The sequence below is a fragment of the Nycticebus coucang genome, chromosome 14 (genome assembly GCF_027406575.1).
Source record: "Nycticebus coucang isolate mNycCou1 chromosome 14, mNycCou1.pri, whole genome shotgun sequence".
NCBI lineage: Eukaryota > Metazoa > Chordata > Mammalia > Primates > Lorisidae > Nycticebus > Nycticebus coucang.
In genome coordinates, this window is record NC_069793.1 from 21,136,351 (window position 1) to 21,154,592 (window position 18,242).

Sequence of the window (18,242 nt, forward strand, 5' to 3'; positions counted from 1 at the left end):
ATTTCTTTATTTTACAGCTGTGGCACATGAGTAATTGTTTGAAGCTATTAAATGATGTACCTCCATCCACAAATCCCTGTTCTACCTTTCAGATGTCAGCTCAACCCCATTGTGGGCTTTGACACCCCAAATAGTTATGAGCCCACAACCCAGTATGTGTTATTTATTGATAAATTACATGTATGTACTATTATACTAGCTGTTTTTCATAGTATGAACCATACACGAAAACAATTTAAAAAGATAAAGATAATTAACCTAAATACCCATTAAGCCATGAATGGAATAATAAACTATGGTGTATGTATACCATGGAGTACTATTCAGGCATAAAAAGATGGAGACTTTACATCTTTTGTATTAACCTGGATGGAGTTGAAACATATTCTTCTTAGTAAAGTATCAAAAGAATGGAAAAGTATCCAGTGTCCCCAGTACTAATATGAAGGCAATAGATGATCTAATACATGCTCGCATGAGAGAAAAACTCAATTCAATTCAAGTTGCAGAGGGCGGAGAAGGGAATAAAGGAGGGTGGAGAGGGGTGGTGGGGAGAAAACTGGCGTGCTCCTACTTAATGTAAGGGTATATGGCATACCTCTTGGGTGTGGGGTACAAGCAGAAGAGGGACTCTACTGAACAAATGCAAACATTGTAACCTAGTTGTTTGTACCTTCACATTAACCTGAAATAAAATAAAATAAATAAATTTAGTCCAGTAAAAAATAAGAAATTTATTAAAAATATTTTATCTCTCTACATAATAAGCATCAGGCAGTCCTCTCATTTTGTCCTTGGACTCCAGGAGATCATGTTGGAGACTATCTACCATAGCTTCTATGCCCACAGGGAAGAGTTGTGGGAGCAGCAAAGCAGAAAATGGAAGAATCTTCCGGACAACCCTTTTTTAGTGTCTCCAGATACAGGTGCACTCCGGAAATATTGAGGGTTCAGTTTCAGACCACCACAATAAAGTGGGCATTGCAATAAAGCAGTCCCACAAATTTTGTTTGGTTTCCCAGTACATTTGAAAGCCACGTTCGTTTTGTACATACCTGACTTAAAAAATATTGCTAAAGAATGCTGACACAGAGATAGGAAGTGAGTGCAGGTTGTTGGAAAAATGACGCCAGTGGATTTGCTCATAGTATCTATGGAGCATAATAAAGTGAAGTGCAATCAAGTGAGATGCACTTGTGCTCATAAGCCCCTGAGATGGAAGAGGTGGTGCTGTGGAGAGGGAAGTTCTCACACTAGCTAAGGGGGTAGCTGCACAAAATCAGAGGGAGATCTTTTCCTGAATCAGGGCCAGGGTTAAAAAGAGTACTCTGTGGCCCAAGAAGCCAATGGCATGGGACATTTTCCCCACTGTGCAGTTGAAAATGCCGAAGTTCAGAGAGTTGAGTTGAAAAATTTTTGAATTTGTTGCCACAATTTGAAAATTGGGGAATTTCACATTGACATTTAGATGTACAGCTTCCGTTGAAAAATAAATACCTCCAAATACCTTGAGGCGCCTTCTGACAAGGTGGTAACTGGCTGGATCTAAGTGGCAACATACACCTGCAGCTAGCCACAGTCCCCACCACTCCCTATTGTCACCTCGCCTGCTTCCCTCACTTGTGCAACCTGCCTGATTCCTCTGGGCAACTGAGTTTCCAATCCAGGGACCAATAGATTTGGCTGAATGCACATTTATATTTAGAGTCCTGTCATTCTCTGATAGTCACAGAGCTGCACAGACCTTTGCAAGAAGACAGGGACAGCACACTCCCTTCTTCCCTTCTCTCCATGATCCTCCCTATGAAAGCTTCTGTGTCTGTCCAGACGTTGTCCTCTGTGAGACGTGGCTTTGGGCTCAAACCCAGCTCCTCTGCTAAATTTCTAGCCATGTGACCTTGGGCCTGATCCTTCACCTCTCTGAGTTCGCTTCCTCATCTGTAAGCTGGGGGAAATACACAAACAATAGTTGCTCAAGACCAGCCTGAGCCAGAGCGCGACCTCTAGGGAGACCTTGTCTCTAAAAATAGCTGGGCATTGTGGTGCCTGTAGTCCCAGCTACTTGGGAGGCTGAAGCAAGAGAATCACTTAAGCCCAGGAGTTTGAGGTTGCTGCAAGCTGTGACGCCACTGCACTCTACTGGGGGCAACAAAGTGAGACTCTGTCTCAAAAAAAAAAAAAAAAAAAAGCAGACTAGTTAGTTGTGTCCAAGTCATTTTTTCTCACCAATAGAAACAGAGAGAAAGAAAAAAATCCTTTTCCACACCCCTGTTCCCTTCAAAATGAATATTCATCGCCCTCTGGTGTTCACAGTACTCATTGCAGCCAACCAAGAGCAGAAAGAGACAAGGAGGGAGGTCCCATCCCTCCGAGGTTAATTTCATCAGCTGGAGGGTCAGGTGAAGGCAGACGGGGAATTAGGTCTGCACCCCAGGATCTATCTGCAGACACTCAGCTCAGGCAAGGCCTTTTGAGGTGTGGGATTTATAAACCTATGCTAACTGGCCTAACCTTTGGGAGGTAGATGGCTAGAGGACCTGATGACTCCTCATTTATAAAGGTGATGAAATAAGATTAATCACAATAGGTATTAGTCATAAGTATGGCGAGTGGAATCTACTTTATGCAGAAAAATCTGTTGAAAGGCCTCTTGCAACCATCCCCTCTGAATTGTCAAGCAGAGGGTTTAGGGTTGGCTGGAGAGTCATGCTCATGTTCAGTTTCCAGGAATAAGGCCTCAAACTACATTGCACAATTGGCCTAATGAGGCAAGCATTGCTGTCAGCCATCCTCCATTTGACACGCCTCTGTCCCAGGATGTTAACATTGCAACCCCTGGGAAGCCGCCACAAGGAGGTGGCCTTGACCACACCAGCAGAGCATGGGAAGCTCCTTGCAGAGCCCATTTCCTTCCAGGGCTCAGCACCCATTCCAAGCCTTGTGTAGGCCTCTCTGCTTGGAGAAGCCCAAGCCATTAGTCTGCAGGATGCTGGAATTAGATATAATGTTCACTTTGTGGAGATAGAACTTGTAATGCAGGAATTTCCTCAAATATAGAAAGATAATTCGAAAGGCATAGGGTAGCTTCCAATACAACAGATGTCACTGTACTACAACTGACGCAGGGTGTGCTACATTTATCTTGTCTAGTCCACACACTCACCCACCCTCTGAAGCAGGTCATTCCCATTTTATGGAGAAGGAAAGTGAGGCTCAGTGAGTTTAAATAATTTGATTAAGACCTTGCCGTTCATAAGTGGAAAATCTGGGGGTGAGTCAGGACCGCCAATTCCCAAACCTCATAAATGTGCTATATTGTCTTCCTAAAGCAATTTCTTTTTTAGGATTCATGTTCCATTGGCTCTCAGAGCAACTGCTCAGATGTGGCTTCTGTCACTTCTGCCCACATGCCATTGTCAAAGCCAGGCCCATGGCTGAGCCCCACACATCAGTGGGGAGAGAAGGGATCTTTCGGAGAAGCACTGCCAGTCATGTGACAGCAGCCAGGACTGTCCAACCTTACAGGGGTGGAAACAGAATAGTTCAGAATAAAAGGACAATCTATTCCCAGTCTCTCTAGCACTGATGGCTGGATTCTGGGGAGCAGAGTTCCCATGTACACCAGTCACAAAGCAAATGAATGCGAGAAATCATGCTTACCATTCTCATTGGACTAAGATTCATTCCTGCATTTCACAAATTTTTATGGAGTGCCGACTGTGTACTGGGCAATACTCTAGGACTGAGGATAGAGCAGTGGCCAGTCAATGATCTTGCTCTCTTGGATATATATTTGGAGATATGTATTATATATAAACATTGTTAATATTTATAATGCATTATATCATAATAATATTTCATATAACATTATATAAAAATATATATTTGCCATAAATGTTTGGAAAAATATTTACCCAAAATTCACTCTCTATATTAGCTTATGCAGGCTGCTATAAAAAAATACCTTAAGCTGGATAATTTATAAACAATAGAAACTTACTCTTCACAGTTCCAGATGCTGAGAAGTCCAAGATCAAGGTGCAAGCAGGTTCAGTGCCTGATGAGGGCCTATTCCTCTTAGATGGCACTGTCTAGATGTCCTCATGTGAGGGAAGAGGTGGACCTAAGCTAGTGCCCTCCAGCCCTTTATTTTTTTATTTTTGAGACAGAGCCTCAAGCTGTCACCCTGGGTAGAGTGCTGTGGCATCACAGTTCACAGCAACCTCCAACTCCTGGGCTCAAGCGATTCTCCCGCCTCCATCTCCCGAGTAGCTGGTACTACAGTCGCCCGTCACAACACCTGGCTATCCCTTGGCTGTAGCCGTCATTGTTTGGTGGGCCTGGGCTGGATTCGAACCCTGCCAGCTCAGGTGTATGTGGCTGGCGCCTTAGCCACTTGAGCCACAGGCGCCGAGCCCCTCTAGCCCTTTTATAAGGCACTAATTCACTCATGAGAGTAGACCCCACATGACTTAATTACTTCCTACAAGGTCCACCTCTTGCTACCTCCACACTAGGGATTGTTTCAACATGACTTTTAGAGGGAACGTACACTCACACCATAGCACCACTATTCCAAACAATAACAACGCATGTTAATATCAGCCCACTAGCAACATGTTTTAAGAAGTGGAAGCAGCATACACTATCTGCCAAGAACGCTCTCTTCCCTTCTGCTAGAGGCCTACCTTGCTCCTTATGAAGGCCCCAAGTCTATAGTATCCATCCAGACCCAAGTCTAGCTCTACCAACACCAGCCCAGCCAAGCCAGGAAGCTTGTGCTAGAAGTGAAGAAAAAACCTACAAGGAACAAAACCTTCTAGTTTGCCAGGTGAGATGACCCTTATCTTGAATCTAAGAGGAATTTGCTTGCAGGTCTATAGGGACAGTGGGCCATATGATGAACTTTATTCATGATAGCAGTATTTAAAAAAATGTTTTATCTGAGCTCCATTTCAAAACTTTCCGGTTTATACCCTTAAAGGGACTAGAGGGTGCCTTTTGCTTTAACCCCTCTCCCTGAATTCCCACTTGCTGGAATAGAGGTGTGATGGCTGGAGCAGAAGCAGCCATGTTACACCTCAAAATAGCAGGCTACTTATTGAGGTGGCTGAGCAAAGAAGACAAGAGACAGGATCTCACTTATATACTCCACAGAGGCATGAATAGTATCAGAAGTATCATCACTATCACCACCATGACAACCATTGACATCATCATCAGCCACTATCATCAATGCCACCACCACCACCACTGTCATTCTCACATTACCATTATGATCCACTGTCACCACTCTCACAATCACCATGACCACCTCTATTGCCTATACCATCAGCACCACTATTACATAATCAACATCGCCATGTTCATCTACATCACCATCACCATCAGCATCTTCCTTACCACCAGCAACAGCAAAAACATTGCCATCCCCACTCCCGCCCATGGAAGGATGCCCACTAAGAAACACTGTTACTGCTGCTCCTGCTGCAGTCACAGCTGCCACCCCCATGCCTGTGGCTGGTTACTCCCACTGTTATTCTTGCTAACATTTCTGCACTCAGCTCTCTGAGTCTGTGGAGTCTGTATCCATGGACTCAACTAATTGCTGCTTCAAAATATTTGGAGACAAAATTCCTCAAAGTTCCAAAAACATAAACCGTGAATTTTCCGCGTTCCAAGGCTATCTTGAATCCATGTGAAGGGGGTGATTTGTAGGCATGGTATTAGAAAGTATCAGTAATCTAGAGATGATCTAAAGTATACAGGAAGCGGGCGGTGCCTGTGGCTCAGTGGGTAGGGCCCATATGCCGAGCGTGGCAGGTTCAAACCCAGCCCCGGCCAAAATGCAACAAAAAATAGCCAGGCATTGTGGCGGGCGCCTGTAGTCCCAGCTATTCAGGAGGCTGAGGCAACAGAATCGCCTAAGCCCAGGAGCTGGAGGTTGCTGTGAGCTGTGTGAGGCCACGGCACTCTACCAAGCGCGATAAAGTGAGACTCTGTCTCTACAAAATAAATAAATAAATAAATAAATAAATAAATGAAAAATAAAGTATACAAGAGAATATATGTAGGTTATGTGCAAATACTATACCATTTTATATAATGGACTTGAGCATCCACGGATTTTGGTGTCTGTGGGAAGGGGTGGGAGTCTCCTAGAACCAATTCCTCATGGTTACTGAGGGATGATAATAGTTAATTTTTTTTCAGCACTTACTGTATGCCAGGCACCATGCTAAGATCTTATCTTTAAAGATTCCATTTTACAGATGAGAAAACTGAAGCACAGAGAAATATAGAGTCTAAGTCGCTTACCCAAGGTCAAACAGCTGAGAAATGGTAAGAATAGCATTTGAACCCAGGCAATCTGCTCCAGAATCCTATTACCCTTGACTAAACAGACCAGGGAATAGATGTAGCTGCTGTCCGATTGTCAGCCTTGCTGCCTCCCCCAACAGTGAGTCTGCCTGCGTAGCCAAACAGCTCTTCCCAGGTGTCTTGGGCCTAATTTCCTAGAGCAGCACTTTCCTCGCATTTAAAATGAAGGCAATGAGAAGAGCAGTTGGATCTGTCTCACGAGATTGGAAATGGTATATGTACAGTTGTTGACATAGAACTTACCATGTAGTAGTTATCGAATAAATAGCAGATTTTATTAATATAGTAACCAGAGGTAATGGAATATGAACTCTTACCTTGGCAGAGCCCACTCTCTCTGGCCAATTGGGGAGAGCAGAAGTGATGTCTGCAGCTTCAGAGTTGCATCCCCAAAGGATACAGCTTTTCTCTACTCCGTTCCCACTGCCTGGAATGTGGACATGGCAGGGGACCTGGGCACCCTTCTTAGACTGTGAATGGAAACCACATGTTGAGGATGTTGAGAAATAAGATGGGAAGTCTGGCTCCTTGCCAACACAGAGCAGCCACATCAGCCTGGCCCAAGAGAGAGAGAAATTTCCATTTTTCTGCAGCTGGAATTTCGGGTCGTTTGTTAACAGCAAAGTAATCTATATTCTTGCAGTTCCTCTTGGTTTCCTTTGCTTTATATGAACCCTGAGAGTGACTTTTTCCCCAAATTCATTTTTAAATTCTAGGGACCGGACTCTAGTCCTCGTTGCCCAAACCAAACCCTCCATCTTTTACTCCATGGGTGTTTCTGAACAAGCCACTCCCTTCCGCGAGCTCCCCCCATCTGTAAAGTAGGAATAGTGAGTTCAACATCACTGAGAAATAACGCAGATGAGTGAGGTCACCGGTCAAGGACTTTAGGCTTTATAGGAAGGGTGAAAGTCAAGAACAGATGGTGAAGATGATGGCGGTGGTAATGGTTGTGATAGTAATGAAGTAATGAAGAAGGAGACTGTAGGTTCTGATGGTAATGGGGCTGGTGCCAGAGGGGATGCATGGTTGTGATGCTTGTGGTGAGAATGACAATGGTAGTGTTACAAGTGACACCAATGGTGGCAGAGGTGGTGATGTGATGGCAATGATAACAATACTGGTGATGGCATATGATGACGGTGATGGTAGTTGCTCTGGTGATGATGATGTTGATGGCTGTAGTGACGATGAGGTGGTAGCATCATGATGTTGGTGGTGGTGGTGATGACTGATGGTTATGTTAGGATGGCATTGACATTGATAGTGTTGATGGGATTTCTTTATATGTCTAGTTATAGAATTGTAAATAATCTCTCCTCGTTCATGGGTCACCTTTTCTTAATGAGATAGTATCCAGATTTATGATTCCAAATCTGACCTGTGTGTTAGGTCCTGAGCTCATATATCCATTTGTTTATGTCTCAATTCTTCTTGTATAACCCCAGTTGGAATTCTTGCTCCTCTTAGCCTCTTGCCCCAGGTCTGTTCCTCTGCCCTCCTCATCTTACTAAATCACAGGACCCTCTGTCCACAGTTCAACTCCAGGACACACCTTTGGTTTTTCCTTTTTCCACGTGACCCTAATTTCCAGCCCACCAGGGAGCCCAGCCAACTCTACCTCCACACGCACCTGAATCCTTCCGTTTTTATCACTGCCCCTATATTCCGAGTCACCATCACATGATAGTCCATTCCCCCCGAGAGGAATACGTACAATCATCTCCTAGCTGGACTCCCTGCTTGCATTCTTATGGTCCTCCACTCTGCACAGGGGTACTGGAAAACTGCCAGTCACACCCTGTAGCATTTTCACCCCAACCTTTACCACAGTGTCCTACCGTCCTGTAGGAAAATCCAAGCTTTCCCCCAGGCATGTGCTTTCTCTCTGCCCACCTCTCTGCCCTCTCCTCTCATGCTTCAGTCACACTTTCTATTTCTCTAATGTCCCAAGCACCTATCCACCTCAGGGCCTTTGCTTTTGCTGTTCCCTTTGCCAGAAACACACTGTCTCCAGACCTTGACAGCCAGTGGCAGTGCAAGGATTCAAACCAGCTGGGCTGGCTCTGAAATCTCTACCCTTAATTACTACAGACACTGCCTCTCGGCACACATGGCCTTGCTTTATCTGGCCCGTACTATTAATCACCATCTTCATCTTATTTGCTTATTAAATTACTGTTTGACTCTCCCTGTTAGAGCAGAACTGTCTGTCCTTGTCCCCAGCATCTAAGAGAAGGGCACGGAGCAGGTATTGTACAGTTAGTGTGACTGCATCGGTTGGCTCATGAGACAAACTACACACACGTCCTCCCCTAAGTAAATGAAAAGCCAAGCTGTGGCTGTGTGCGCTCCACAGCAAAGAGAGTTCTGCAGAAAGAGGACCCCTTCGCAGTCCTGCCCTCTACTCCTGTGGCTACTGCCTCAGTCCAGACCCCCAAATACGATCACAACTGCCAGTTCGAGTTTCTTGCTCCACCCCAGAGTAGTCATTCTGCTTGTCCTTCTTCCCTGCTTAAGATCTGTCCATGTATCCACAACGGGTATGCACCAACTTCCACACTGGAGTCGGCAGCTTCTGATGGCTCCTTACCTGTCATCACCCCCAAGCATGGCTCCTCAACCCCGTTAGAGGGCGATCTCTCACCTATGTCAGCTGTACACAGAGGCAGGAGAACGCTGAGAGTAGGCCAAGGCTTCCAGGGCCAATCTTCTTGCATTCAAATCCCAGCACTGTATCTCTTGAGCTGTGTGACCCTGGCCAGGTTGCTTCCCTTCTCTGATTGTTAGTTTCACCTATAATGAGAGCTAATGATAATACTTGCTTCTTACGGTTGTTGGGAGGAATATATGAGTTAATGTGGATAAAGCATTTACTAGCACACAGGAAGTGCCTGTTAAGTGTTGGTTATTGTCATACATTACATTTTCACGTAGGGATTCACTTTCTCTATTAACAGGAAAAAATAGGGAAACTTGCTTTTCTACATTGTGATAATTGTTCTGCGTGTTCTATCGTAGGCTGGAAGTTTCTTTTTTTTTAAATTTCAGATTACTATGAGAATACAAATGATTAGGTTACACTGTTTGCATTTCTAAGGTAAAGTTCAAGTTGTGGTTGAGCCCATCATCTGGGGGCGTGCTTTATACCCTGATATTGTGCACATTAGGTGAGAATTTACAAATCCCCCTCCCTCTTCCCTTTACCCCTTTCCCTCCTCCTCCATCCCAAGCTGAAATTTTCTTGAGGGAAAAGACTAGGTTTAGCTCTGTGTGCCTGACACCACACCACGGCTGGCACATAGTAGGCTTCAGTAATGTGCACTGAGGGAGGAAGAAAGTGAACGGGCCCCGGCGTCTCCCAGGTAATATGCAACAATATGTCATGCTCATACATTTCCACCAGAGGTCGCTCTTTTCTCTGAAACTTGTCCCTCCCAGGCATGGGCTCCCTGTGATCCAAGTACACAGAGGAGCAGATAATGCCTGAAGATGCCACTGACCCAGTAGATTAGGGCTATTTTGCATGCTGGAGGCAGTGGAGGCACTGGGTGAGGTATGAAAAACCTCTCCATAGTAGGCCACACGGGTCTTAGAGTCCAAAGGGTTCTAGTCTCAGCTGGTGACACCAGGATAGTCTATTTACCTCTCTGAGCCTCAGTTTCCTCACTACAAAGTGAGGGCAATACAACTATCATGAGACACAGCTAAGCTGCCAGGCTTAATCTGACAGTTGACAGGAGTTTGATGTTCGTTTGTTTATTTATTTATTTATATTCATCTGTCTGTTTTTAAATTGTTCTTTCCTCTGCATTTCCTAAGGAGGGCCAGGGGAATTTGCAGACGTCACAGATTCTGGCTCTCTGATTAGAAATAAAATGAAGAATCTAACAGCCTAGAATTCTGAAGGAAAGGATCAGACATGCAGAATAAATGGAACTATACAGGTTTCTATGGAAGACTCCAGGGAGCCTGGGGCCCAGGTGGACCACACCTCTGACTCTTAAGCACCCATAGGAGCTCATCCAAGTAGACCAAGGATCTTTCCTCCTGGCGAGACAAACATGCTAGAGTTAAAGGGGTAAGGGAGGTGGAGTTGGTACTCCTCTCTCCTGTGTTCCCTCATCCTCCATGGCTGTGTGACTCAGGCCCTTCCCTCTGTGAAGTGGATGGGCCTTGGTCAGGTGTTTTCAGGCTGATCTTTAGCAGGAAAAGCCTGCTTAAACCACTTCTTGTGCGGAAGTTGGACGTGGAAACTTAAAAAGCTTTCAGAGTCTGGGCTGGCAGGATGAGGACCCTGCTCCTCTGACCACCCCTCCCCTGCAGTGGTCCTAAGTGGCTCAAGGGGCCTTTAATAAGGCCAAGGGCGAGTCTTGATGACTCTGCAGTATTCTCTGGAGCTTGGCTGGGTTGTCTTCTCAAAGCCCAGACTATCCCCCACCTCCAACTCCAGGGTGTCCTGTCTGCCTGACCTCTCCCCACACTCGCAGGCCCAGGGAATGTGAAGCTTGGAAGGGAGTCTATGGTAGGGGGCATCAGCTTCATCTATTGCCAGGATGGGTGGGAAAACCAATCTTAGGTTCCACAACCCCCAAGGCAGAGCTGGGTCCTCTCTGCCAATCTGCTCCTCACCTCTGACCCTCACAGAGTACCTCTCTCCAGGCCTGTGTGGGACTGGGTCAGATGTTCGTGGGTGCTGAGCCTGGTGTTGGGGCCAGTGGGATGTCAGCCCAAGGCCCCAAGGTCACCCCCCTTGCACTTCCCTCCTAGTGTCTAATTAATTCCAAGCCAGGCCTATCAGGGCTCCCAGGACAGTCCTAAGCTGGGACTTTGCCCACCCTGCTGAGGTCACAGCCCAGCCTACCTGCCCTTTCCTCTCCTACCCATGGCCCATTCTCATTCTTTTGGGCATCTCTCCTGGAGCTCCCCTGTCATTTCTCAGAGAAGGAGCAAGAAACTCTGAATCACGGTCACACATCAAAGCAGAGGCAGGGCCACACCCACCCTCCCTACCTGTGGAAGGCAACCCAGGATGGTCACGATTCTACTTCGGCTTCCACTGCCTCCCAGTCGGCGACCTTGAGAAAGTCACTTCCTCTTTCTGACCCTCAGTCTCTTCATTCCTAACAAGGAATATAATAGCTGTTGATAATAAGCAGGTTGTCCTGAATATTTAATGAGGTAATATGCATAAGAACCTGGCACATTTATTGAGGATTGACAAGGACCCAAGCCCTATTCTAAGCACTTTTTAAATATTAGCTCTTTTAGTATGTCCACCTAACCGTACTACTATCCCCCCATTTTACAGATGGGGAAACTGAGGCACAGAGATTTTTTTTTTTTATCAGCTGGTTTGAGGTCAAAGGGTGGGTACGCAGCAGAGCCACCCTGACGCCTGGCCAGGCCAGCTCCACAAGGAAGCCCTTTGTGCTATTGCCAGGGGTCTGCATTAGACATGGCTTAGCCCTCTCTCCTTGGTTAGCTCCACCAGGTAAACCAAAACTTGAGTCCCCAGGCCAGGCTGAGTATTACACAACCCCAGAAGTTACTGAAGGAAAGTACTACAAAATCCAAAAAGGGGGGGGGGACCAGATATGTAGCAGCACCCCTCGCCCCCTACCATAAGAATGTGACCTTTTGTAACTGTCCTAGGAAATAGCCCTGAGCTGAAGCAGATAACCGGTAACTGGTTCTGAAAGAAAAAAGGTAAGCAAATGTTTAACTGCTGATCTTGTCTTAAGATAGATGAGTAATGAACCAGAGTTCTTCTTATCTGGAAAAGCCCCTACGTCTGCTACCCCTCCCTAAAGCCCCTGCTATGTCTGCTACCCCTCCCTAAAGCCCCTGCTATGTCTGCTACTCCTCCCTACTTGGTTTTTGCCTTTATAAGCTTGTAAAAACTGCTGTTCAGGGCTTGACTCCTCGGCTCCTAAAAGAGTTGCGAGTCAGGCCCCAGCATGCTGGAATAAAATCCTCTTGCTGTTTGCATCAAGCGCCATCTCTTGCGGTTGATTGGGGTCGTCAGAGCTCAGGGCAGAGTGGGGGGTCCTGCCCCAAGTCTTTCATTTGGGGGCTCGTCCGGGATTTGACGACCACCCCTCACCTGCAGAGTCGACCTTGGAGGTAAGAAAGGGGTACCCCGAAAACTGTCTGGTCTGTGTCTTCAGTCCTTTGTTTGACTTTGTGTGCGCGCTTTCAGTTTTGCAGCCGTTCGGCACCTCGTGAGAGTGGCCGGACAGTGGTCGGTAGACGTGCCCGGAGGACCACAGGCTGAAATCCTGGGGGACGCCCCAGGAACTGAGGAGAACCAGGGATGCCTGGTTGTCTCCTGCTGTAAGGGCGCTGATCGAGTCCGGTTGTTCGATCAAAAATTATGGGAAATGCGCCCGTCTGATTCTGTTGTAGGCTTGTGAGGGACCAAGTATGGTAGGTAGGTCCTTGTATCTGTAATATTTCTGTTATTTGTGTTTCTGACATATCTACTGACGATGGGACAGACTGTGACAATCCCTCTGAGTTTGACTCTAGATCATTGGACTGAAGTGAAGAGAAGAGGTCGTGACCTGTCAGTAGAGGTTAAAAAAGGCCCATGGCAGACTTTCTGCTCCTCAGAGTGGCCCACTTTTAACGTCGGCTGGCCCTCAGGAGGAACCTTTGACTTATCTCTTATTTTTGGTATCAAAGAGATTGTTTTTCAGAGAGGATCAGGAGCCCATCTGGATCAACAACCTTACATCATAGTCTGGCAGGACCTGGTGCAGAATCCACCCCCCTGGGTTCGGCCGTGGACTGCCACATCCAGGCCCCCGTCTAATCCTCGGGTGCTCGCTGTCCAATCTTCCGGTTCCAGAAAAGGGGGCGACAGCTTGGACCCCCCTAAGAAGATCTACCCAAAAATTCAGACCGATCATCTTCTCCTCGACCCTCCGCCCCCTCCTCCCCCATACCCTCCCGCCTTGGCTCCTGTCGGGGGGGCAGGGAGGACCAGCATCGCCGGATCCGGCGATTGCCCCCTCTGCACCTCCGGGGGAACCTTCACTGAGGCCCGCACAAGGTACCAGGAGTCACCACCGGGGAGGAATGTCTCCCGACACTACTGTTGCCCTGCCCCTGAGGGCATACGGCCCCCCACCGGTGGCAACAGATGAGGGACCACCTCCTCTCCAGCCCCTCCAGTACTGGCCATTTTCTTCCGCAGACCTGTATAACTGGAAAACTAATCACCCCCCTTTTTCAGAAGACCCCCAATGCCTGACTGGGCTGGTAGAGTCCCTGATGTTTTCTCATCAGCCCACATGGGATGACTGCCAGCAGCTCGTACAGACTCTCTTCACTACTGAAGAGAGGGAGAGGATTTTACTAGAAGCTAGGAAGAATGTACTCGGGGTGGACAGGCGTCCTACCCAGCTCCCCAACATCATCGAGGCTGCCTTTCCCCTCTCCAGACCTGATTGGGACTTCACCACGGCAGAAGGTAGGGAGCGACTGACAGTCTATCGCCAGGCTCTAGTGGCTGGCCTCCGTGGGGCGGCAAGACACCCCACTAATTTGGCTAAGGTAAGAGAAGTAATACAGGGGGCCACAGAACCCCCCTCAGTGTTTCTTGAGCGCCTAATGGAAGCTTTTAGGTGCTACACCCCATTTGACCCTGCCTCTGAAGGACAGAGGGCTTCCGTGGCTATGACTTTCATAGGGCAGTCAGCTGTAGACATTAAAAGAAAGCTGCAGAGGATTGAAGGATTGCAGGACCATACCTTGCAGGATTTAGTTAAGGAAGCTGAGAAAGTATACCATAAAAGAGAAACTGAGGAAGAAAAAGAGCAGAGAAAGGAGAAAGAGAGAGAGAAAGGGAAAATAAGAGAGACCGAAGACAGGAGAAAAACTTAACACGGATTTTGGCCACAGTACTAGGGGAGAAGAGCCAAGAACAGACCCAAGTTAGAACTAAGAAGTCAGGTAGCCTGGGCAACCACGTCCCATTAGATAAGGATCAATGTGCCTACTGTAAGGAGAAGGGGCACTGGGCCAGGGAATGTCCTAAAAAAAGGAAGAAAGTACTGGCCTTAGAGGAAGAAGAAGATTAGCGGGGACGGGGCTCGGAACCCCTCCCCGAGCCTAGGGTAATAATTAAGGTGGAGGGGAAGCCAGTTGAGTTCCTAGTAGACACCGGAGCTCAACACTCAGTCCTACTCAAACCATCAGGACCTGTCTCCAAGAAAAAATCTTGGGTTGTAGGGGCCACAGGGCATCAGCAGTACTCATGGACTACCCGAAGATCAGTAGATCTGGGAGTGGGACGGGTAACCCACTCGTTCTTAATTATCCCTGAGTGCCCTGCACCCCTCCTTGGGAGAGATTTACTCACCAAAATGGAAGCCCAGATCACTTTCACTCCTGATGGCCCAGAGGTAACCCAGAATAAGAGAGTAACAGCCCTGACCATGCGTTTGGAGGATGAACATAGACTCTTTGAAAAGCAACGGGAGAAAGGGACTAGTCTCATACATGACTGGCTAGAAAAATATCCCGGGGCATGGGCCGAAACTGCCGGAATGGGACTGGCCGCAGAAAGGCCGCCTATAGTCATAGAACTCAAAGCTACTTGCACTCCTGTGGCAGTGCGCCAGTATCCTATGACTAGGGAAGCTCGGGAAGGGATTAGGCCTCACATTCAGCGTCTCCTATAGCTGGGCATACTAGTAAAGTGCCAGTCACCATGGAACACCCCCTTATTACCCGTCAAGAAACCCGGCACAGGAGACTATCGCCCTGTGCAGGACCTGAGAGAAGTAAACAAGCAGGCACAAGACATCCATCCCACCGTGCCTAACCCTTATAATCTGTTAAGCTCTCTCCCTCCGGACCATATCTGGTACACTGTCCTGGATTTGAAGGATGCCTTCTTCTGCCTCCGACTACACTCCTCTAGCCAGAACATCTTCGCATTTGAATGGAGAGACCCGGACTCTGGAATGACGGGGCAATTGACATGGACCCGACTTCCACAGGGGTTCAAGAACTCCCCAACCATCTTTGATGAAGCCCTCCACCAAGACCTAGCTCACTTTCGCGCCAGCCACCCTCAGGTAACGTTCCTACAATATGTAGATGACTTACTACTAGCTGGAACAACAAAGGAAGAGTGCCATTGGGGCACAGAACTGTTACTGGAAGAGCTAGCCCGCTTAGGACATCGAGCCTCCGCCAAGAAAGCCCAGATCTGCCAGAAAGAGGTAACGTACCTGGGTTACACCCTAAGAGGAGGGCAGAGATGGTTAACGGAAGCCAGGAAGCATACTGTGACTCAGATTCCAGTTCCCCGCTCGCCCCGCCAGGTGCAAGAATTCTTAGGGACTGCGGGGTTCTGCCGCTTATGGATACCGGGGTTTGCTACTCTGGCAGCCCCCCTCTACCCTTTGACAAAGGAAAGCACTCCCTTCGAGTGGGGTGCCAGCCAACAGCGGGCCTTTGACAACATTAAAAAGGCATTATTATCAGCCCCGGCCCTGGCTCTACCAGATGTAACAAAGCCCTTTGTCCTATACGTAGATGAGAAGAGAGGAGTGGCCCGAGGGGTGCTGACGCAGCCTTTAGGGCCATGGAAAAGACCGGTAGCATACCTCTCCAAGAAATTAGACCCCGTCGCTGGTGGTTGGCCAGCCTGTCTGAGGTCTGTGGCGGCAGTGGCGGTACTGGTAAAAGATGCAGACAAATTGACTATGGGGCAGAAGTTGACAGTCATTGCCCTCCATGCCTTGGAAAGCATCATCAGACAGCCCCCTGACCAGTGACTGTCCAATGCCCACATGACACACTACCAGAGTCTCCTATTAAATGGAGACAGAGTCCAGTTTGGCCCGCCTGTCATCCTCAACCCGGCTACCCTACTACCTGATACCTCTGTCCGGGAGGATGTATTACACACATGCCAAGAAGTACTGGCTGAGGAGACTGGAACTCGGAAGGATCTCTGTGATCAGCCCCTGCCGGATGCCCAGCTGACCTGGTTCACTGATGGGAGCAGCTCCATAATAGAAGGTAAAAGGGTGGCCGGGGCGGCGGTGGTGGACGATAAGCAGACCATCTGGGCAAGTAGTCTGCCTGAAGAGACGTCGGCCCAGAAGGCCGAGCTGGTCACCTTGACCCAGGCCTTACGTTTGGCAGAAGGAAAAAAAGTTAACATATACACCAATAGCAGGTATGCTTTTGCTACAGCCCATGTCCATGGGGCCATTTACAGACAGCGAGGACTGTTGACTTCAGCAGGAAAAGAAATTAAACACAGGGAAGAAATCCTAAGTCTACTGGAGGCTGTTCACCTCCCTAAGAGGGTGGCCATAATCCACTGCCCTGGACATCAGAAAGGGGGGTCCAGAGTTGCCGAGGGAAACAAAAGAGGCAACCGAGAAGCTAAGCTAGCGGCTCAAGGGCTCAACATCCTACCGCTATATGAAAACACTTTAAGGCCTAGCCTTAAAGAAATAGCACCCCTCCTTATCAAAAACTTTAAATATTCAGAGCAGGATCTCGAGAGGATGGACAGATTAGGCCTCCACCTAGAATCCCCAGAGGGGATCTGAGAAACCCCGGAAGGGAAAAACATCCTCCCTGAGGAGCAGGCAATCACCTTTCTCAGGCAACTTCATAAATTAACCCATCTGGGCCCCAAGCATCTGAAAACCATTGTTCAGTCCTCTCCATACTATATTATAGAATTAAGTAAGCTCGTCGATGCAGCTGTAAAAGAGTGCAGACCTTGCCAGTTAGTAAACACCCAGCCTAGCACACTACCTCAGGGAAAACGACTCCGAGGGGATCGCCCTGGAAGCTACTGGGAAACAGATTTTACTGAGATTAAGCCAGCTAAGTACGGATACAAGTACTTGCTAGTGTTCATAGACACTTTCTCAGGATGGGTCGAAGCTTTTCCTACAAAGAGGGAGACTGCTCAAGTTGTGGCCAAAATAATATTAGAAGAGATTTTTCCAAGATTTGGGCTACCCAAAGTAATCGGATCCGACAACGGTCCCGCTTTCGTTGCCCAGTTTAGTCAGGGTTTGGCCAAAATCCTGGGGCTTGAATGGAAATTACATTGTGTTTATCGGCCCCAGAGCTCAGGGCAGGTAGAGAGGATGAATAGAACCCTAAAAGAGGCCATGACTAAATTATCCTTAGAGACTGGCATTACTGACTGGACAGTCCTCCTTCCCTTTGCCCTGTTCCGTGTGCGCAACACCCCTAGTACTCTCAAGCTGACCCCCTTTGAAATCCTATACGGAGCTCACCCCCCGCTCGTTGCTATGCAGCACCTCCCTTCCCCAGAATCTTACTCCTCTCAATCTCTATACACCAGATTAAAAGCTCTTGAAACTGTGCAAAAGGAGGTGTGGAGCTGGCTGATGGAAGCCTACAAGCCCGGAGATCTGCAAATACCTCACCAGTTCCAGGTTGGAGATTCGGTGTACATCCGGCGCCACCGGACAGCCAACCTTGAACAACGGTGGAAAGGACCATACCTAGTACTGCTCACAACCCCGACCACAGTAAAAGTTGATGGCATTGCAGCCTGGATCCATGCATCTCATGTCAAACCAGCACCGCCACCAGACTCCGGGTGGAAAGTGGAAAAGACGGACAACCCCCTCAAGCTCCGCATCCGCCGCAGTAGCCCTGCTCCTGCTGATACAACTCCCAGTGATAAGTAGCTCTGGTCCCAATCCCCATGCCCCCCAGAGGTTAACCTGGCAGGTTCTCTCTCAGACTGGTGATGTAGTATGGAGTACTACAAAAGAGGACCCTCCTTGGACCTGGTGGCCGTCCCTCACCCCAGATATTTGCGTCTTAATAGCAGGGCTAGA